At 36.9% G+C, this 15,534-nt stretch overlaps 1 pseudogene; it reads left to right on the forward strand.

Moving 5' to 3' along the window:
- LOC104976350 (tigger transposable element-derived protein 1-like) overlaps positions 1-3,558 on the forward strand; it is a 56,864-nt pseudogene extending 53,306 nt beyond the window's left edge.
- Positions 3,559-15,534: the final 11,976 nt, after the last annotated feature.

Here is a 15,534-nt window from a genome sequence, read left to right on the forward strand (position 1 = left end):
CTGTTAACGACACAGGTAGCCATCCCCACCTGGAGCTCTTCAGTATTTATTGCTAAATACCTTAAGAAAACTATAGTTCTTAGTGATGCATCATTGCATGAGGTGAAATGGAATGATCAATAACCAAAAGTGTTTTAAAATCTCTAATGTGTTAGAGCTCAGATATTTTTTTTTAAATTCACAAAAACAAAATAAGAACTTAAGAGTAGGTTTATGATGATAATTTATAGCAACTAAACAAATGGAGACATATTTTTATAATTATTTTAAAGAGATTAATCATAAGAGAAAAAGCAATATGTAAAAGAATGTTGCAAAAATGAAATAATTATATAATAATAATAGTACAGGTGTACAATTCTAAACTGTATTGGCACACATTGGGAATCGTTGAAAGGATGTTGTAAAAGATGCTTAATCATTTCAAATTAGATAAGGAGAAAAATGTATTGTACTCAAATTTTATAGTTATAGAAAATAATATTTACAAATATAATTGTAAATTATATAAAGTAAAAATAAAAGTAATATGTATTAAATCAGCAATTTTCTTAAGATAATAGCAATGTTTTATTTTTTTAAAAGATCAATGTCAAATGCAGTCCCATAGACTGTTTCTGAAAACAAATTGTTATAGCCTTCCTGGAAAGAAGTTTGGGGACATACTTATGTAGGCACACATAATTGTACTTCTTGATCCATTAAATCCACATCCTATAAAATATACCATGAGGTTCAAATTCAACTGTGATATATGTACAATAATGTTCAGTGCAATATTATTTATAATTTGCTATAAATTTCAGTGAGAAAATAAAAATAAGTTACATGTCTAACAACAAAACGCAGACACATAGGTCATAGTATACATCTTAATATAATGTTCACATGAAAATTATTTTTCAAACAGTATGTAATATCATAGAAATATTTATAATTTTAAGTGAAAAGGTAGAATATATATAATATGACATCAGTTTCTGTTGAAGAAAAATATACATATAAAAATAAAGAATGAGAAGAATAAAAGTTATATGAAAATATGACGAAATATTACTAATCGGTTTTTGAATTATGGGTAGTTTTGATTTACTCACTCATAGCATTTTTTTGCTAATTATATGTAAATGAGTGCATATTGCTTTTAAAATTTAAATAAATAAAGCTAAGTGATCACATGATAACTGTGATCCTAAATTTTTTTGAAGGTAAATAAGCATGATTCATTTTATTGCACTTTGCTTTATTGTACTTTGCAGATTCTGCATTTTTTGCAAATTGAACGTTTGTGGCAACCCCACATCAAGCAAGTCAATTGTCTTCATTTTTCCAGAAGCATTGGATTAATTCATGTCTCTGTCACAATTTTATAATTCTCAAAGTTTTTCAAGCTTTTTCATTATTATTATATTTGTTATGGTGATCTGGGATCACTAATGTTTGATGTTACCATTGTAACTGTTTTCAAGGGTCAGAAATCATGCCCATATAAGATGGCAAGCTTAATCAAATGTGTATGTTCTGACTGTTCTGTGGACTGGCCTTTACCCCATCTCTATCCCTCTTCTTGGATGGACCTCCGTATTCTGAGACTCAACAATATTGAAATTAGGCCAGTTAATAACTATACAATATCTTAAAAGATATTGAACACTTAAAAGTGTTCAAGAGAAAGAAAGAGCCCCTCATCTCTCACTTAAATCAAAAGCTGGAACTGATTAAGCTTAGTGAGGAAGTCACATAAAAAGCTGAAATAAGCCAAAATCTAGACATCTTGTGCCAAATAATTAGCCAACTTTTATATGAAATGGGAAAGTAATTGAAGGAAATTAAAAATGTTTCTCCAGTGAACATATGAATGGTAAGAAAGTGAAACAACCTTGCTTATATGGAGAAAGATTTAATGATCTTATTTTATATTGCTTGTTTTTATTTTCTAAAAGTTTAAAAAAAAAAGATGTGGTGGTCTGGGTAGAAGATCGAACCAGCCACCACATTACCTTAAGCCAAGACTTAATTCAGAGCAAGGCCCACCAAACTCTTTTCCATCCTATAAAAACTGGAAGAGATGAGGTAGCATCAGAAGAAAACTTTACCTCTATAAGCTGTTTCTACAACATAAGAGTGTAAGATGAGGCAGCAAGACTCAAATAGAAGCTGCAGCAAGTTATCCAGAAGACCTAGCTAAGATAATTAATGAAAGTAGCTACATTAAACAACAGATTTTCAATGTAGACAAAACAGCCTTACAGTGGTAGAAGGTGCCATCTAAGACTTTCATAGCTAGAAAGGAGAAGTCAATGCCTGGCTTCAAAGTGTCAAAGAACAGGTTGACTTTCTTGTTAGGGACTAATACAGATGGTGATTTAAGTTGAAGAAATGCTCATGTACCATTCCAAAACGCTTAGGGTCCTTGAAAATTATGTTAAATCTACTCTGCTTGTGCTCTACAAATGAAACAACAAAGACTAGATGACAGCACATCTGTTTACAATATGGTGTACTGAAGAGTTTAAGCCACTGCTGAGACCAATTATTCAGGAAAAAAAAAATTCCTTTCAAAATGTTACTGCTTCTTAATAATGCACCACATCAGTCAAGAGCTCAAATGGACATGGAAAATGATATTAATGCTTTTATGCCTGTTAACACAATTTCCATTAAGTCAACCATGGAACAAGGAGTGAATTTTCCTTTCAAGTCTTGCTACTTAATAAATACATTTTGCAATGTTTGTAGCTGCCGTGGAGAGTGGTTCCTCTGATGGATCTGTACAAAGTAAGTTGAAAACCCTCCGGAAAAGATTCACCATCCTAGATATCATTAAGAACATTATTGATCCATGGGAAGAATTAAAAATATCAACATTCACAGGAATTTGGAAGTTTATTCCAACTCTCATGGATGACTTCAAGGAGTTTAAGGTTTCAGTGGAGGAAGCCACTGCAGATGTGGGAGAAATAGTAAGAGAAATCAAATTAGATGTGGAACCTGAAGATCTGAATTTCTGCAGTCTCAAGAAAAAACTATCAGATGAGGAGTTGCTTCTTATGGATGAGTTAAAAAAGTAGTTGCCTGAGATGGACTCTACTTCTGAGGAAGATGCTCTGAAGATTGTTGAAATGCCAACAAAGGATTTAGAATATTGCATACACTTTGCTTGTACAGGAGCAGCAGTGCTTGAGAGAACTGACTCCAGCTTTGAATTTTCTACTGTTGATAAAATGCTCTCAAACAGCATTGTAAGCTATAGATATATAATTAGTAAAAGGAAGACCCAATCAGTGCAGAAAACTTCATTGTTGTCTTTTTTTAATTTAATTTTATTTTTAAACTTTACATAATTGCATTAGTTTCACCAAATATCAAAATGAATCCCCCACAGGTATACTTTTTAAGAAATTGCCACAGCTACTCCAACCTTCATCAATCATCAGTCTGATCATTCAGCAGCCATGAACATCAAGGTAAGACTCTCCACCAGAAAAAAGATAACAACTCACTGAGGGCTCAGTTGATGGTTATCATTTTTTAAGAACAAAGTATTTTTTTAGTTAAGGTATATATATTGTTTATTTTAGACATAATGTTATTGCACAATTAATAGACTACTGTATAGTTACATATAACTTTTAAATGCATTGGAAAACCAAAAAAAAAAAAAAAAGTTTGACTCATTTCACTGCTCTATATTCTCTATCATGGTCATCTGAAATCTCAGAGTTATGCCTTTATTATATGTATTCCAATTTTTTTTAACCTACTCCAAGGTAAAAATTTATAAAATCCACAAATGATTTCTTCTACATATTATTGTGTTACAAATAGTGGCAAATTATTAGTAATCTCTATTGAATATCTCATCTTCTTTTCTCATTTGAAAGAGAGAATTTATGTGTGTCCTTCTACTGCTCACATCTTGTTGTGGCCCATCTTCTACTATAACTCAGAATCTGGAGCCTTCGCTCTCTCATCGATAAATCACTGTATTCTAGGACTATGGGCAGAAAGAAGCTCATAAATTAAAATCATCTAATTATTTTGGTGAATTGTGTCACACTTTACTTTTTAAATGAAACAAACTAGACTAGACTAGAAGAATAGAATGTAGCATAAAGTAGAACAGAAGAGAACAAAACATGTTAGTAAGGTAATTATTGTTCCCCATAATTTCAGTTGTTCCTTTTTTGTTGTTGTTGTTATATATGTATGTGTGTACTGAGTCATGAGCTAAATTAATTCCTTAATATGGTTCATGATTTAAAAGGCTTGAAAAACCACTATACTAAAAGGATGACTGTTTTGGCCAACCAAACTAAAGGTTTCCCTGGCTCTGCTATAAAAATAAAAACTTTGCTGCTACTAAAGATATGGCATTTCATTTGGAGGTAGTTCTGTTCCCTGTTGCTTACATTTTTATAAAAAACCAAATATGACTGAAGATTCAAGCAGTGGGCTTTCAAAGGAAGTGTGCTACATACCACATTTTCATCAATCCCTAATTTCAAACTCCTCCATTAGTAAACTCCTCCTTCAGTCTGCAAGCTACCTATAGTTATAGACTTTGATCCAGCAAACTAGTAAATTTGTAAATGTACACTATTTGGAAATATACACATGGCAAACTTAGACTTCAGTCTACATCCTGCTATCTAGTAGATTATAAATGCAAATATATCCAACAGAAACTTTCAAATGTATAGAAAACAAATTGAAAACATCAGCATAGAAAACTTAAAGACCTCAGACTTAAAATCACAACATCAATTCCCTAGAAGTAAGCAGTCCTTTTCTTCCTTTTATGTAGCATGCTAAGGAGCTTTAATTTTCAAAAGCATTGAGAGCTTAATTATGTTAATAGAACCTTAGAGGAGACTTTTTATAGTTCTGAAATAGAAAGGTAAATATTTATGACTTTTCTTATTTCTAGTAGTGTGGTTAAGTCTGCATTCAGCTACTCACATTCTCTCAGCTGTTCTCTTTATTCCCCTCTCTGATTATTGGTGATATGAATATGATATTGAAAATTGTCATTGTACCTTAGTGTTACTACCTGTGTCAATAACAGTAACTGGCCTATTATATAGCTGTGGCAGTTGGAAGCTTGAGTGGAAAAGGCTAAAGCTTTTGGAGTCAGGCTTGAAACTTTAACTATGTCCCTTAATCTACTTGAATTTTACTTTCCTTGTATTTAATTTGAGGATAGAAGCAATAGTATATCTATCCTGCAGGCTTTGCATGGAAATTAAATAAGATGATGCATTAGATATCCTCAATAAATATTAGTCACCATTGTTTGTTAATGCTCAACAGAAGTTATCTAATTGTGCCTTGGAAGAACATGGAAGAACCTATATCACTGCCACAGGACCATGCATCAGCCAAAATTCTATTCCACCCTCTAATTAAAAAACAAATAAAATACAGTTTGTTGGCTTGAAGATGGAGGAGGAATAGGACGGGGAGACCACTTTCTCCCCCACAAATTCATCAAAAGAACATTTAAACGCTGAGTAAAATCCACAAAACAACTTCTGAATGCTGGCAGAGGATATCAGGCACCCAGAAAAGCAGCCCATTGTCTTCAAAAGGAGGTAGGAAAAATATAAAAGACAAAAAAAGAGACAAAAGAGGTAGGGATGGAGCTCCATCCTGGGAAGGGAGTCTTAAAAAGAGAGGTTTCCAAACACCAGGAAACACTCTCACTGCCGAGTCTGTGCTGAGCCTTGGAAGCACAGAGGGCAACATAATAGGAAGGAAAAATAAGTAAGTAATTAAAACCCACAGATTAAGAGCCCAACGGTAACTCCCCCAGCAGAGAAGCAGCGCATATGCCTGCACCCACCACTAGCAAGTGGGGGCTGGGAAGGGAGGCGTGGGCTGCATTGCTTAGAGTAAGGATCAGGACTGAATGCACCAGAGGGTAATCAGAGCGAACCAATTTGGGCTAGCAAACCAGACTGTGGGATAGCTATCATGCTAAAAGCCCTAAGACACCACCAGGCCCGTGCACAGAACAAAGGGCAGAACAGAACTAGCTGGCAGCAGACCATCCCCCTCAGGTGACAGGCAGCCAGAGCCGGAAGGGGGCAATCGCAGCCCCAGAGAGACATTATCTACCAAACTGCAAGCAGGCTTCTTTGCTTACTAAGGCTTCTTGGGGTTCTGGACAGTCATCCGCCTGAGAAGGTGCACCGGTTGTACACCCAGAAAACCTAGTGGCAGGGACAGGAGAGGCAATAAGTCACAGTGACTGCGCTCGCCAAACAACTCATCACCCGAGCTGCTCGGAGCTGGGAAGGGCACAAACGCAGGCCCAACGGAGTCTGCACCTCTGAGGACTACCCAAGTGCCTGAACCTGAGCGGCTTAAGACCCGCGAGGTGCATGCAGCCCAGGGCTGGCCTCAGAGGGTTCCCAGCAGAGCAACCTAGAGCCTGAGCTGTGTGGGCAGGGAGGGTGCACGTGCCGTGAGCAGGGGCAGGCCCAGTGTGGCTGAGACACTACAAGCACATGCCAGTGTTATTTGCCTACAGTGTCCCTCCCTCCCCACAGCGCGACTGAACAAGTGAGCCTAAGAAAGTGTCCACCACTGCCTCTTTGTGTCAGGGCGGAAATCAGACACTGAAGAGACCAGCAAACAGAAGCTAAAACCGAGGGAACTGCCTTGGAAGTGACAGGTGCACTAGATTAAAACCCTGTAGTTAATACCAACTACATAGGAAGGGGCCTATAGATCTTGAGAAATATAAGCCAAAACAAGAAACTATCCGAAAATGAACTGACCCCACACTGCCCACAACAACACCAGAGAAAGTCCTAGATATATTTTTACCATCATTCTTTTCCTTTTTTTCTTCTTCTTTTTTTTCTTTTCTTTTTTTTCCTTTTTTAACTTTTTTTTAAAATTTTTAAATCCTCTATTACTCCTTTAATTTTCATTTTTATAACCCACTATTACTTTTCAAAAAAAAGACTATTTTTTAAAGCAAACTCCATATTATATATATATATATATATATATATATATATAATAGCTTTTGTGACTGTTTTTTTTTCTTATTATTATTTTCTTTAATATTGTATCTTTGAAAATCCAACCACTACTCTAGAATTTTAATCTTTGCTTTTTGGTATTTGTTATCAATTTTGTACCTTTAAGAATCCAATCTTCAGTACCTATTATTACTTGGGAGCGAGATTACTGGCTTGACTGCTCTCTTCCCCTTTGGACTCACCTTTCTCTCCATTAGGTCGCCTCTGTCTCCTCCCTCCCCCTTCTCGTCTCTATCCAACTCTCTGAATCTCTGTGTATTCCAGACGGTGGGGGACACTTAGGGAACTGATTACTGGCTTGATCTGTCTCTTTCCTTTTCATTCTCCCCTTTTATCCTCCTGGCCACATCTGTCTCCATCCTCCCTCTTCTCTTTTCTGTATAACTCCATGAACATCTCTGAGTGGTCCAGACTGTGGAGCACACATAAGGAAGTGATAACTGGCTAGCTTGCTCTCTCCTCTTTTGATTCCACCTCATCCCATTCGGGTCACCTCTAACTCCCTCCTCCCTCTTCTCTTCTCCATGTAACTCTGTGAACCTCTCTGGGTGTCCCTTACTGTGGAGAAACTTTTCATCTTTAACCTAGATGTTTTATCAACAGTGCTGTATAGAAAGAGAAGTCTTGAGACTACTGTAGAAATAAGGCTGAAAACCAGAAGCAGGAGGCTTAAGTCCAAATCCTGAGAACATAATAGAACACCTGACTCCAGGGAAGATTAAGTGATAGAAGCTCATCAAACGCCTCCATACCTACACTGAAACCAAGCACCACCCAAGGGCCAACAAGTTCCAGAGCAAGACATACACAAATTCTCCAGCAACACGGGAACACAGCCCTGAGCTTCAATATACAGGCTGCCCAAAGTTACTCCAAATCCATTGAAATCTCATAACTCGTTACTAGACACTTCATTGCACTCCAGAGAGAATAAATCCAGCTCCACCCACCAGAACACCGACACAAGTTTCCCTAACCAAGAAACCTTGACAGGCTACCAATACAATCCCACCCACAGCGAGGAAACTCCATAATAAAGAGAACTCCACAAACTGCCAGAATACAGAAAGGCCACCCCAAACTCAGCAATATAAACAAGATGAAGAGATAGGGGAATACCCAGTAGGTAAAGGAACAGGATAAATGCCCACCAAACCAAACAAAAGAGGAAGAGATAGGGAATCTACCTGATAAAAATTCCAAATAATGATAGTGAAAATGATCCAAAATCTTGAAATAAAAGTGGAATCACAGATAAATAGCCTGGCGTCAGGATTGAGAAAATGCAAGAAAGTTTTAACAAGGACCTAGAAGAAATAAAAAATAGTCAATATATAATGAATAATGCAATAAATGAGTTCAAAAACACTCTGGAGGCAACAAATAGTAGAATAATGGACGCAGAAGATAGGATTAGTGAAATAGAATGGCAGAAATAAATGAATCAGAGAGGAAAAAAGAGAAACAAATTAAAAGAAATGAGGACAACCTCAGAGACCTCCAGGACAATATTAAATGCCACAACATTCGAATCATAGGAGTCCCAGAAGAAGAAGACAAAAAGAAAGACCATGAGAAAATACTTGAGATAATAGTTGAAAACTTCCCTAAAATGGGGAAGGAAATAATCACCCAAGTTCAAGAAACCCAGAGAGTCCCAAACAGAATTAACACAAGGTGAAACACCCCAAGGCACATATTAATCAAATTAACAAAGATCAAACACAAAGAACAAATATTAAAATCAGCAAGGGGAAAAAAACAAATAACACACAAGGGGATTCCCATAAGGATAACAGCTGATCTTTCAATAGAAACTCTTCAGGCCAGGAGGGAATGGCAAGACATACTTAAAGTGACGAAAGAAAATAACTACAGCCCAGATTACTGCACCTAGCAAGGATCTCGGAGAAGGCAATGGCACCCCACTCCAGTACTCTTGCCTGGAAAATCCTATGGATGGAGGAGCCTGGTAGGCTGCAGTCCATGGGGTCGCTAGGAGTTGGACACGACTAAGCGACTTCTCTTTCACTTTTCACTTTCACGCATTGGAAAAGTAAATGGCAACCCACTCCAGTGTTCTTGCCTGGAGAATCCCAGGGACAGAGGAGCCTGGTGGGCTGCCGTCTATGGGGTCTCACAGAGTCGGACACGACTGAAGCGACTTAGTAGCAGCAGCAGCAGCAGCAAGGATCTCATTCAAATATGGAGGAGAAATCAAAAGCTTTACAGACAAGCAAAAGCTGAGAGAATTCAGCACCACCAAACCAGCTCTCCAACAAATGCTAAAGGATATTCTCTAGACAGGAGACACAAAAACAGTGTATAAATTCGAACCCAAAACAATAAAGTAAATGGCAACGGGATCATACTTATCAATAATTACCTTAAACATGAATGGGTTGAAGGCCCCAACCAAAAGACAAAGACTGACTGAATATATACAAAAACAAGACCCCTATATATGTTGTCTACAAGAGACCCACCTCAAAACAGGGGACACATACAGACTGAAAGTGAAGGGCTGGAAAAAGGTATTCCATGCAAACAGAGATCAAAGGAAAGCAGGAGTAGCAATACTCATACCAGATAAAATAGGCTTTAAAACAAAGGCTGTGAAAGGAGACAAAGAACGACACTACATAATGATCAAAGGATCAATCCAAGAAGAAGATATAACAATTATAAATATATATGCACCCAACATAGGAGCACCACAATATATAAGAAAAATGCTAACAAGTATCAAAGGGGAAATTAACAATAACACAATAATAGTGGGAGATTTTAATACCCCACTCACACCTATGGATAGATCAACTAAACAGAAACTTGACAAAGAAACACAAACTTTAAATGATAGAAGAGACCAGTTAGACCTAATTGATATCTATAGGACATTTCACCCCAAAACAATGAATTTCACCATTTTCTCAAGCGCACATGGAACCTTTTCCAGGATAGATCACATCCTGGGCCATAAATATAGCCTTGGTAAATTCAAAAAAATTGAAATCATTCCAAGCATCTTTTCTGACCACAATGCAGTAAGATTAAATCTCAATTACAGGAGAAAAAATATTAAAAATTCCAACATATGGAGGCTGAACAACATGCTGCTGAATAACCAACAAATCACAGAAGAAATAAAAAAAGAAATCAAAATATGCATAGAAACGAGTGAAAATTAAAACACAACAACCCAAAACCTATGGGACACTGTAAAAGCAGTGGTAAGGGGAAAGTTCATACAGGCATACCTCAAGAAACAAGAAAAAAGTCAAATAAATAACCTAACTCTACAACTAAAGCAACTAGAAAAGGAAGAAATGAAGAACCCCAGGGTTAGTAGAAGGGAAAAAAATCTTAAAAATTAGGGCAGAAACAAATGCAAAAGAAACAGATGAGACCATAGCAAAAATCAACAAAGACAAAAGCTGGTTCTTTGAAAGGATAAATAAAATTGACAAACCATTAGCCAGACTCATCAAGAAACAAAGGGAGCAAAATCAAATCAATAAAATTAGAAATGAAAATGGAGAGATCACAACAACAACACACAAATACAAAAGATCACAAGAGACTACTATCAGCAATATATGCCAATAAAGTGGACAACGTGGAAGAAATGGACAAATTCTTAGAAAAGTACAACTTTCCAAAACTGAACCAGGAAGAAATAGAAAATCTTAATAGACCCATCACAAGCATGGCAATTGAAACTGTAATCAGAAATCTTCCAGCAAATAAAAGCCTCAGTCCAGACGGCTTCACAGCTGAATTCTACCAAAAATTTAGAAAAGAGCTTACACCTATTTTACTCAAACTCTTCCAGAAAATTGCAGAGGAAGGTAAACTTCCAAACTCCTTCTATGATGAAGTTCACCCTAATACCAAAACCTGAGCATTATGCCACAAAAAAAGAAAACTACAGGCCAATATCACTGATGAACATAGAGGCAAAAAATCCTTAATAAAATTCTAGCAATTAGAATCCAACAATACATTAAAAAGATCATATACCATGACCAAGTGGGCTTTATCCCAGGGATGCAAGGATTCTTCAATTACCGCAAATCAATCAATGTAATACACCACATTAACAAATTGAAAAATAAAAACCATATGATTATCTCAATAGATGCAGAGAAAGCCTTTGATAAAATTCAACATCCATTTATGATAAAAACTCTCCAGAAAACAGGAATAGAAGGAACATACCTCAACATAGTAAAAGCTATATATGACAAACCCACAGCAAACATTACCCTCAATGGTGAAAAATTGAAAGCATTTCCCCTAAAGTCAGGAACAAGACAAGGGTGCCCACTCTCACCACTACTATTCAACATAGTTTTGGAAGTTTTAGCTACAGCAACCAGAGCAGAAAAATAAATAAAAGGAATCTAAATTGGAAAAGAAGAAGTAAAACTCTCACTGTTTGCAGATGGCATGATCCTCTACATAGAAAACCCTAAAGACTCCACAAGAAAATTACTAGAGCTAATCAATGAATATAGTAAAGTGGCAGGATATAAAATCAACACACAGAAATCCCTTGCATTCCTATACACTAATAATGAGAAAATAGAAAGAGAAATTAAGGAAATAATTCCATTCACCATTGCAATAAAAAGAATAAAATACTTCAGAATATATCTACCTAAAGAAAATAAAGACCTATATATAGAAAACTATAAAACACTGATGAAAGAAATCAAAGAGGACACTAAGAGATGGAGAAATATACCATGTTCATGGATTGGAAGAATCAATAGAGTGAAAATGAGTATACTACCCAAAGCAATCTATAGATTCAATGCAATTGCTGTCAAGCCACCAACGGTATTTTTCACAGAGCTAGAAGAAATAACTTCACAATTTGTATGGAAGTACAAAAAACCTCAAATAGCCAAAGAAATCTTGAGAAAAAGAATGGAACTGGAGGAATCAACCTGCCTGACTTCAGGCTCTACTACAAAGCTTCAGTCATCAAGACAGTATGGTACTGACACAAAGACAGAAATATAGATCAATGGAAAAAAATAGAAAGCCCAGAGATAAATCTATGCACCTACAGACACCTTATCTATGACAAAGGAGGCAAGAATATACAATAGAGAAAAGACAATCTCTTTAACAAGGGGTGCTTGGAAAGCTGGTCAACCACTTGTAAAAGAATGAAACTAGAACGCTTTCCAACACCATACACAAAAATAAACTGAAAATGGATTAAAATTCTAAACATAAGACCAGAAACTATAAAACACTTAGAGGAGAACATAGGCAAAACACTCTCTGACATACATCACAGCAGGATCCTCTATGACCCACCTCCCAGAATATTGGAAATAAAAGCAAAAATTAACAAATGGGATCTAATTAAAATTAAAAGCTCCTGCACAACAAAAGAAACTATGAGCAAGGTGAAAACACAGCCTTCAGAAGGGGAGAAAATAATAGCAAATGAAGCAACTGACAAACAACCAATCTCAAAAATATATAAGCAAAACCTCCAGCTCAATTCCAGAAAAATAAACGACCCAATCAAAAAATGGGCCAAAGAACTAAATAGACATTTCTCCAAAGAAGACATACAAATGGCTTACATGCACATGAAAAGATGTTCAACATCACGCATTATCAGAGAAATGCAAATCAAAACCACAATGAGGTACCACTTCACGCCAGTCAGGATGGCTGCAATCCAAAAGTATACAAGCAATAAATGGTAGAGAGGATGTGGAGAAAAGGGAACTCTCTTACACTGTTGGTGGGAATACAAACTAGTACAACCACTATGGAGAACAGTGCGGAGATTCCTTAAAAAACTGGAAATAGAACTGCCATACGACCTAGCAATCCCACTGCTGGGCATACACACCAAGGAAACCAGAATTGAAAGAGACACATGTACTCCAATGTTCATCGCAGCACTGTTTATAATAGCCAAGACATGGAAGCAACCTAGATGTCCATCAGCAGATGAATGGATAATAAAGCTGTGGTACATATACACAATGGAGTATTACTCAGCCAATAAAAAGAATACTTTTGAATCAGTTTTAATGAGGTGGATGAAACTGGAGCCTATTACACTGAGTGAAGTAAGCCAGAAAGAAAAACACCAATATAGTATACTAACACATATATATGGAATTTAGAAAGATGATAATGACAACCCTGTATGCAAGACAGCAAAAGAGACACAGATGTATAGAACAGTCTTTTGGACTCTGTGGGAGAGGGAGGGGGGCGTGATGATTTGGGAGAATGTTATTAAAACATGTATAATATAATATCACTGACATATAGCCAGACATCCTGGAATGTGAAGGCAAGTTGGCCTTAGAAAGCATCACTATGAACAAAGCTAGTAGAGGTGATGGAATTCCAGTTGAGCTATTTCAAATCCTGAAAGATGATGCTGTGAAAGTGCTGCACTCAATATGCCAGCAAATTTGGAAAACTCAGCAGTGGCCACAGGACTGGAAAAGGTCAATGTTCATTCCAATCCCAAAGAAAGGCAATGGCAAAGAATGCGCAAACTATGGCACAATTGCACTCATCTCACACGCTAGTAAAGTAATGCTCAAAATTCTCCAAGCCAGACTTCAGCAATACGTGAACCATGAACATCCTGATGTTCAAGCTGGTTTTATAAAAGGCAGAGAAACCAGAGATCAAATTGCCAACATCTGCTGGATCATGGGAAAAAACAAGAGAGTTCAAGAAAAACATATATTTCTGCTTTATTGACTACGTCAAAGCCTTTTACTACGTGGATCACAATAAACTGGAAAATTCTGAAAGAGATGGGAGTATCAGACCACCTGACTTGCCCCTTGAGAAATCTGTATGCAGGTCAGGAAGCAACAGTTACAACTGGACATGGAACAACAGACTGGTTCCAAATAGGAAAAGGAGTATGTCAAGGCTGTATATAGTCACCCTACTTATTTAACTTATACGCAGTGTACATCATGAGAAACTCTGGACTGGAAGAAATACAAGGTAGAATCAAGATTTCTGGGAGAAATATCAGTAACCTCAGATATGCAGATGACACCACCCTTACGGCAGAAAGTGAAGAGGAACTAAAAAGCCTCTTGATGAAAGTGAAAGTGGAGAGTAAAAAAATTAGCTTAAAGCTCAACATTCAGAAGACGAAGATCATGGCATCTGGTCCCATTACTTCATGGGAAATAGATAGGGAGACAGTGGAAACAGTGTCAGACTTTAGTTTTGGGGTCTCCAAAATCACTGTGGATGGTGACTGCAGCCATGAAATTAAAAGATGCTTACTCCTTGGAAGGAAAGTTATGACCAACCTAGATAGCATATTCAAAAGCAGAGACATTACTTTGCCAACAAAGGTCCGTCTAGTCAAGGCTATGGTTTTTCCTGTGGTCATGTATGGATGTGAGAGTTGGACTGTGAAGAAGGCTGAGCACCGAAGAATTGATGCTTTTGAACTGTGATGTTGTAAAAGATTCTTGAGAGTCCCTTGGACTAAAAGGACATCCAACCAGTCCATTCTGAAGGAGATCAGCCCTGGGATTTCTTTGGAAGGAATGATGCTAATGCTGAAACTCCAGTACTTTGGCCATCTCATGAGAAGAGTTGACTCATTGGAAAAGACTCTGATGCTGGGAGGGATTGGGGGCAAGAGGAGAAAGGGACAACAGAGGATGAGATGGCTGGATGGCATCACTGACTCAATGGACATGAGTCTGAGTGAACTCCTGGAGTTGGTGATGGTAAATATCACCTTGGAAATAAGAATCAGAAGAAAATCAAACATAGACTGTGGGAGAGGGAGAGGGTGGGATGATTTGGGAGAATGGCATTGAAACATGTATAATATCATATGTGAAACGAATCGCCAGTCCAGTTTCGATTCAGGATACAGGAAGTTAGGGGCTGGTGCACTGGGATGACCCAGAGGGATGGTATGGGGAGGGAGGTGGGAGGGGGTGTTCTGGATGAGGAACATGTGTACACCCATGGCAGATGCATGTTGATGTATGGCAAAACCAATACAATATTGTAAAGTAAAAAAAAAAAGAGATAATAATAATAAAATAAATAAATAAAATACAGTTTTACTTAACCTACTGTTTTAATGTATCATTTCCAATTTTTATCTGAGTATTGCTTCCAATTAATTGTGTAATTCAAACCTCTTCTTTACTTGTCATATTTTATTTCCTCCTGTTATATAATACAACATTTATAGCATCTGTCATGTTCTACAACAATATCCCCATTCCTTTACACTTCTGATTAAGACATTTCTTCATCTGTTTTGTTTTCCTTTAAGATAATAAGTATCTCACTATGAACTTATCTTTTATCACTGTCAAAGAGACAAAAGGAAAGTGGTCAAAGTGACAGAAAGATAGGAAAAGTGAAGATAAATTTGCTTATGTAAACAGACTGCTCCAGTGATCTATTTCTATGTAACTACCCCCAAATC

Source organism: Bos taurus, chromosome X, assembly GCF_002263795.3.
Source record: "Bos taurus isolate L1 Dominette 01449 registration number 42190680 breed Hereford chromosome X, ARS-UCD2.0, whole genome shotgun sequence".
Classification (NCBI taxonomy): Eukaryota; Metazoa; Chordata; class Mammalia; order Artiodactyla; family Bovidae; genus Bos; species Bos taurus.